Here is an 8587-nt window from a genome sequence, read left to right as displayed (position 1 = left end):
CACACACATATTCCAGTGGAAAATTGCAAAAGTCAATAGGAATTAAGATTTATTTTCTTTCCCTGCTTGATGAATGTACTTAACCACCGCTCTGCATAAAGCAACTAATCGTTTGGAACTAATTTTTTATAATTGTGCTTGAAATCGGATTGTTCCAGGTGTCTGGGCTTGTGGTTTGTTCACCTCATAGCAATATTTTAAAGAGTTACTGCATTGGAAACCTTTGTATTAGAAAGTATTATTATGTGAAATGAGGTATCGGTATTTGTAGGCACTTTTTTTTTCATTTCAAAGGTGGTCTGGACTAGGACTAGTTTGTGTGGTGCACGTGAACCTTCGGGCGTAGCTGTAGGTCGAGCATCTCTGCATTCTGTTCAGGCATGAGAAGCTTTGGATGGAGGTGGGGGGAAGAAATCGCTGACTCAGAGCTCCAGATTGCAGAACGAAGACGTGCACGATACACACAGCCTTTGCAGCAGCTTCTTTCTTTATTGCTTTGTTGCTTTAATACCATCTATAATTTGTGTTTTTGTACTCTCCTTCCATATTCGTGTTCATATTCATGAATACGGTACGGGATGACGGATGTGGTAGCTTAGTAGTCAAGGTGCTACAGTAGCTCACTGATTGCAAGGTTGTGAGTTTGAATCTGAGGTCCATCAAGCACCCACTGCTGGGCCATTGAGCACCCAGTTGTATGGAAAAAAAATCCATATGGGTCTAAATGCTTGCTTCAGTCTGCTTTGTGGCTGCCTCGGGTCTCCATTAGCAAGCAGTCTTGACTGCACTGAAGAGCCGGTGCTGTTCGACGTCCTCTAATTCTGCTGACTGTATCAAGCAGGAAGGGATCAGCTGGCTGTGCTGTTATTTGATTGATCTGAATTCTGTCTCTGTGTGTATGAGTGTGTGTGTGTGTGTGTGTGTGTGTGTGTGTGTGTGTGTGTTTGTGTGTGTTTGCAGTTCTCATAGTGCTATCTTCTTTTTTTTAGTGCATTGCTGCATTACAGGGTCAGCCAATCTATTTATGGGGATGCTGTACCGCATGCAGAACGATGCTCGGCTGCATACTAAATAATTCCCTCTCTGTGAGAACAGATGCAATTTATCATCGAATACGAGACGATTATTTTATTTTCAGCCCGATGGATTATTCCGTGTCTCCGTTTTTTGATCGAAGTGAGACAGGAGTAGAAGAGCTCTGTGTTATTAGTATTATCTACAGCGCTGAGGTGTATTCATTTGGATATACAGAGAAGGGGGGGTGGGGTGAAGCTGGGTGTGCGGCATGTTATTCCCTGACATTCTAACCCTGTGTAGGATTTGTTGTCTGATGTGACGTTTTCTAGGGGAAAAAAAAAATCGAATTGTTCTCAATCTGGTGGACTTTATTATGGTATCTATGACTTACAACCAGGAAGTTTTCTCATTATTTCTGCAGTGACCTTTATTTTAAAGGCCACATTGACATCACATGCAGGTGTGATTATTTTGTTCGGCTCCTTTTCACTTTAATAAGAGTGTACGCTTTGAGCTGCCATGGACTCCACAAGCAAGCGAAAACCTTGAATCGTTGTATATCAAATCCATCAGAGTGACGTCTGATCACATTCTTCAAAAGTAGAGATTAGACATATATATATATATATCTGACCTTTTGTACACAATATGGTTAATATCAGACATTTGCTTACCTCATAGACAGATGCATATCAGCCTCCAGTGCATGTCTTTCGATCCCTGGTGGAAAAGTTAGGAGTATGGCTGAAATTAAACAAACGTATTACAGAAATCATGTATGACAAGGTCTCAAAAGGTGTAGTAGCTTGTAATGCATGTAAGGCATTTCCTTTTGTAGTAAAACATCACATGTTTGACAATATAGTTCAATCCGTTTTTGTGCCTTTGCTAATAACATGTCCGTTCGAGTGGTAGCATGTGACAGACGCCCTTATCCAGAGCGACGTACATAAGTGCCTATATCTCTAACACTGAACACATTAATGCTGGTTCACTAGGTTACATACTTAAGATACCATGAGTTTAAAACATTTGTTCAACTTTACAACGGAAAAGTGTCAAAAGGTTTTGTGTTGTTTTTTTTTGTTTTTTTTTGCAGAAGATAAGGATTTCCTGAATAAGTAGGTCTTCAACCGCCGCTTGAAAATAGCCAGTGATAACTAGAATAATAACTAGATCTCATCGCTCATGGATTTCACATGGATTGACCCATTTGTTGGGATTGATTTTAAGAAAACAATATTGGATGGCTTTCAATATTATACCAATTGGGGAAGAAAAGTGCCTCCGTTTTACCGTACCGTCGTTGTTCACATCGATCGATTTCAGTTCACGATATCTCAGGATAACTGACATAAGCACTAAATGCTAGTAGTGTAGCAATGAAGGTCAGGTTTGGTTCCTGACACACTGGTGATATGAAGGTCAGAGACAGCTTCCATCTCATTATGAGTGCTGAGTGAGTCTCCGGCCTGCTGCAGGAAGGAGACGGAGGGGGTGGAGTTTTATAGTGGTGGGGGGTTATGGCATCTATCAGAGGCTGTGCATTTGGTCCCTGAACGATATCACACTTTGTTACGCATAGCAGATCGAGCCACGTGTGTGTGTGTGTGTGTGTGTGTGTGTGTGTGTGTGTGTTTTCTTTCCTCCTGTGTCGGAAATACATGGCTCGCTTTCTTCCCTACCCTCTACTGCTTGTCTGCTCCGCACGGTGTTTTGCAATAATCTCTCATGTGTGAACTGATCCTCGCTCTACACTTTTCACTAAAGCACTCGTCAGGACATGTTTTGTCATAACGCATATTTTCAGGATGGCTGTGGGTTTATGACCCAGCCGTGACACCTTTCTTCTGCAGGTTATAATTAGTGCTTTGTTCCCAGCCTTAGGGATCAGCTGTGGCCTAGAAAGTATCTGTACTGGAAAACTACAGAGAAAATGTTTACTTGCTGTTTGTGTATATTTATATCTTCTATTGCTCAAGGAAATCTCTGAGGGACGCAAATAAGAAGCCTGGACTCGATAGGAAACACGTTGGGGTTTTTTAGTTTATTGGGTGATGCTAATGCTTGGCAAAGCCACTGCCTTGGTCTCCAACTGGTTCTCTCCACAACAGCTCCTTATATCTCCAGGTAGACCATGTGGAGCCATTCTCAGCAATGTCAACCAGAGGTAGGGCATCGGAGTGAATCAGTTATGTCTGGAGGGCAGAAGTGGTCAGGAACACTGTGAGCTCAGGAGTAACATGTGTATCTCGACAGAGAGAGAGACTAAAATAAAGACTACTGTCCTGATATGTAGAGCAGCCAATGTATCAGTCTACGTAGACCAGAGTCTTGTACACCATTCGAGAAATGTTGCTGCATTCCAGTATCCTTATTTTTATTTTGTTGGCTATCTTTATGTTACACTGACTTTACTCTCATTCTTTAGTTAATACGGGTGTCATTTTATCTGTTCGCTTTCCTGCTGTTTGTTTTCCTTTGCAATCATCATGACCAACTAGACCAGGATTCACTGTATGTTTAGTGGAATAGTTGGAAGTTAATGAAGCCTCATAAGGGATGAAGGGATGAAGCGGTGAGCCGAGTGCATTTCAAGGTGCATGCTTGTTAGCGAGCAACAAAACGACCACGTATTATTTATGTGTGATACACAGAGCCTCCATACTAGCAACATGTGTTGAAATTTCTCAACTTAATGCAAATTACACTTGAATGATTTATCTGATCAAGTGTATGGTGTGTGTGGGTGTGTGTGGGGTACAGTTGTCAGTTCCTGCAGTTAATTAGTCTTTCATTTCATCTTCTACCGCTTATCCGAACTTCTCGGGTCACGGGGAGCCTGTGCCTATCTCAGGCGTCATCGGGCATCGAGGCAGGATACACCCTGGACGGAGTGCCGACCCATCACAGGGTACACACACACTCTCATTCACTCACACACTCACACACTACGGACAATTTTCCAGAGATGCCAATCAACCTACCATGCATGTCTTTGGACCGGTGGAGGAAACCGGAGTACCCGGAGGAAACCCCCGAGGCACTAATTAGTCTTTAACAAGTCAAAAAATTTAAAAACAACAGTTTTTTTTTCATTCAATTGAAATGTCTGATCTCTTGGTAAATTTGTCTATTCCAGACGTTACAAAGTGAAATAAAACTCGGAAGGAAGAAGCAGAGATTATTTATGTCGCTAAAGAGTGTATAGGAAGTTATATACAGAATAGTTCATATGAAGCATGGCACACAAATCAGATACACAGTTCTCACAACATATGTGTGTTGTTTAATTTGGGTTTTGTTAGGAGAAGATACAGTATATCACTCTACAGGTACATGGTGGTATGCTGCTAATCTACTGCTAATGTATAATGCTAATGTTTTTCCCTTTTTTAAAATTGTACAATTAGTTGAAATATATTTTAAAGACCAGTAATTGGTATGCTGTGTTACACCATGCATGTGCTGTGAGCTGTGGGCAGAGGCTACGCTACCACAAAACACAAGCAACGTGTGTGACATTTCTCTCAGTAGCGTGAACGCAGGGTTACAGCACACATACACACACACACACACACACACACACACACACACACACACACACACACACATCTACGCGTACGTCTAGACAAAACAAAAAAAAAAACACAAGTGCCGTTTGACACATTGAGAGTAACATAAAAGTAAGTAAAAGAGATTTTTTTTTAAAAACATTGTGAAGGTGGCAGACAATCAACATTTTCAAGCTAATATGCTGTTAAAAAAAGCGGTTCTATTTCTGTTCAAGGAATAAATATGAAAGGCTACATGATGCACTTTACAGAGCTTTTTTCTTCATAAGTCCTTTGTTAAAACACCCAGAGCTCAGAATTATTTTTTTCTCCGATGATTGTTCATATATTTGTCTAAACACAATGTACATCATCTCTGTGTGTCTGAGCCTGAGGAAGATTTTTAAAGCAGTAGAACTTTTACTTCAGGGGGGGGTACGGTGGCTTAGTGGTTAGCACGTTCGCCTCACACCTCCAGGGTTGGGGCTTCGATTCCCCCCTCCACCTTGTGTGTGTGGAGTTTGCATGTTCTCCCCGTGCCTCGGGGGTTTCCTCCGGGTACTCCGGTTTCCTCCCCCGGTCCAAAGACATGCATGGTAGGTTGATTGGCATCTCTGGAAAATTGTCCGTAGTGTGTGAGTGAATGAGAGAGTGTGTGTGCCCTGTGATGGGTTGGCACTCCGTCCAGGGTGTATCCTGCCTCGATGCCCGATGACGCCTGAGATAGGCACAGGCTCCCCGTGACCCGAGAAGTTCGGATAAGCGGTAGAAAATGAGTGAGTGAGTGAGAGTGAACTTTTACTTCAGAGGTTCATTGTAGCTGTGAACCCAATTTAATGCCCCACTGCATGTGGATTCAGTATGAAGGTGATTCTTGGGCACATTTCAATACGTTTAGATTGTATGAATGATTTACAGCTTTTCCTTATCCCTGATGTGTGTGTATACGTGTGTGTGTGTGTGTGTGTGTGTGTGTGTGTGTGTGTGTGTTTGTCTGAGACTCCCCAGAAACTGCAAAAATTACAGGTCTTTACTCTGTGTTTGATTTTGGCCAGCTGTTCTCTTTGAATATCACCTTTTGCCTTCGCATCACATTCTGCCTGTGAATGAAAGCCTGCAGTTTCAATTTATTTACATCTGTAATTTATCGATGGAGTGCCACAGTCTATTTAAGAAAATGTTAACCACTAGGGAGTTGCTCTTGTGGTTGTCACTGCTCCCAGGTCTCGTGTGAAGCCATGTACAATTTTTATATTTACATTAATTTGAAGATCGGTATATCAGTATTTAGATTTAAGTTGAATTCTTTCTTTCTTTTTAACGGTGCTTGCAAAGCGACATACTTACTATCCTGCATACTCTTCCGGACAAAACTTCGGCGTGTAACTTGTCCCGCAGCTTTTGTCCTAGACCCATGAATGAGGTGTCAAATTGACCGGTTCATTGAGGAGAGGTGTGCTATGACTTTTATAAGCGATCCGAGTACCGGTACTTCTGGTACCGGGTCTCAAAGTGGCCTTTTTTCCCATAGACTCCCATTATAAATTTTGGAGGTTTATAACTCGGCAAGCTTTCGAACTCTCTACACCAAACTGGGCCAGGTCCTTTAGGGTGACACTCTGAACAAAGTTTAAATTGGTGTACCGACTGGCCTTCCAGTTGTCCTGCAGCCCCGCTACGGAAGCTCAAAGGGTTTTTTTTCCCCCCATAGACTTGAATGGAGAATTCTTAAAACTCTTTTATTCTCTCTGTAGATGTAAAGCACACTCTCAAGGTGTCAAATCGACCGGCTCATTGAGGAGAGGTGTGCTATGACTTTTATAAGCGATCGGAATTCCGGAATTCCCGGTACGGAAGCTCACGTCACGTGTAGCCCCGCCTCCAAAATTAGCGAAATCAAAAGTTTAGCACAACATGGACATGTGACATATCAAAACACTCAGCACGATTAGGGGAACTGACGTCACGTGTAGCCCCGCCCCCAAAATGACCGAAATAAAAAATTTAGCACAACATGGACATGTGACATATCAAAACACTCAGCACGATGAGGGGAACTTGCCACGTGCAAGCACATTCACATTTTCTTTAGGAAATGTACCGTTCTTTATATCTTTAGAGTTGGTCTCATCAGACCAGATCACATTGTGATACATGGTTTGGGGTGATGTAGTTGAGACTGGGGTTTTAGTCTAGTTATTATTATTATTATTATTATTATTATTATTATTATTATTATTATTATTATTATTATTATTATTTTCTTTCTAAAATTGTGAAGGTTAAGACTTTGGCTGTATGTTTGGTCCAGTGTTTGAAGCATGTATGTTGTCATACATAATTGGGGATGATCAGAAGCCTCCCTGATGGAATATCATAGTTCATGAAAATCTTTCATTCAGCCCTAAGCATGCAAGAAGCCTCCACCTTCTCCACCTTCTCCACACTCATCGTTGTACAGCTCTCTAAATATTACACATTAGTCCAGAGCACCTGTGGTTCTGCAGCCCTCATAAACTCAAGTTCAGTAGAAAGTCGTTTACATTTAGTATAAGCAATGAAATCGTTTTTTGTTGAGAAACATTTGAGTGGATTTGGGATGTTATATGTGCTACATAAGTAATATGAACATAAATAAACTAGTAAAAAAAAACAAGTAATATATTTCTGTAAACTATACTATAAGCTGTAATATTCTATAATAATCTGACTGACCACATACTCAGTAAATATATGTCTTTTTGTGCTGGATGCTACACGCCTCTGCTCTCTGGAAGGTGGCAGGGGAAGCCATTTCCCAGGTCCTTCCTTCTCCTCAAGGCGGCATTTTTGTGCTTTTACCTCACCACGACCGTAAATAATTTCTCTTATGACTTCCAGATGTCCCATTGCCAGATCTGTAGGACAACACACACACAGAGCACGTACACACACCGACGCATGTAAATACCTCCTCGTAGACTTCTATACATCCCTCAAATCCTGAACGTAAAGACAAATTTACCTCAGCTCTCTCTGTTTCTCACAAGCTCACAAACCCTCACACTCTCTCCGCCAGTTTCAGATGTGTCTTTACAGTCTCGCAATGCGGCAACTTCACTCAGGTCACTTTCATTCAGATTACAGAAGGGACCGAACGATCAGTCCAGTGTCTCACTTTTCTGTGTATCAGGTCACCCAAAGCCCAGACTATGGGTTTCAATTTCCATTTCAAAATGGATGATGTTCAATAACAGGAGAAGTGTATAAATAAATATAGATTTATTAGTGCTGGGAAACTCGATCGAGTTCAAGAATGAACATGATCATTGCTTTAAGTCGACAGTTTAATTTTGCATTTAAAAATAAGCCTGCTTGGTTCATTAGCCAACAGTAATCATAATGAGGGTGAGACAATAATCTAGTATATCTCCATGACATATGGAGACATTCATTCATTCATTCATTCATCTTCTACCGCTTATCCGAACTTCTCGGGTCACCGGGAGCCTGTGCCTATCTCAGGCGTCATCGGGCATCGAGGCAGGATACACCCTGGACGGAGTGCCAACCCATCACAGGACACACACACACTCTCATTCACTCACTCACTCACTCACTCACACACACACACACACACACACACACACACACACACACACACACACACACACACACACACACACACAAACACACTACGGACAATTTTCCAGAGATGCCAATCAACCTACCATGCATATCTTTGGACCGGGGGAGGAAACCGGAGTACCCGGAGGAAACCTGAAGACATTCTTATTTAAACTTTACCGTTGTAAATCATGCGGATAAGAAGGCTTTGTTTTGGGATTTGGTTTGTCCCTTGACCTATTTAATGAAAGATTTGTTATTCAAAAGAATATACTTTTTTTTGTCAAGAAAGAATGTGTGGTACAAAAAAATTTAACACTTAAACACAAACTTTAATGTATTTAGAAAAACCTAAACAAATCTAACTCTGGAAAAAATGGGCAGTGCTCACAACCTGGAACACTTTGTCT

General features: G+C 41.5%; 1 protein-coding gene across 2 annotated transcripts in view; it reads left to right on the top strand.

Moving 5' to 3' along the window:
• cdc42bpab (CDC42 binding protein kinase alpha (DMPK-like) b) overlaps positions 1–8587 on the top strand; it is a 70607-nt gene that overhangs the window by 8610 nt on the left and 53410 nt on the right. The window lies entirely within an intron of this gene.

This window comes from Tachysurus fulvidraco, chromosome 16 (assembly GCF_022655615.1).
Source record: "Tachysurus fulvidraco isolate hzauxx_2018 chromosome 16, HZAU_PFXX_2.0, whole genome shotgun sequence".
NCBI lineage: Eukaryota > Metazoa > Chordata > Actinopteri > Siluriformes > Bagridae > Tachysurus > Tachysurus fulvidraco.
Note: the sequence above shows the minus strand (reverse complement) of the source record. Positions and strands in the feature narration are given on the sequence as shown.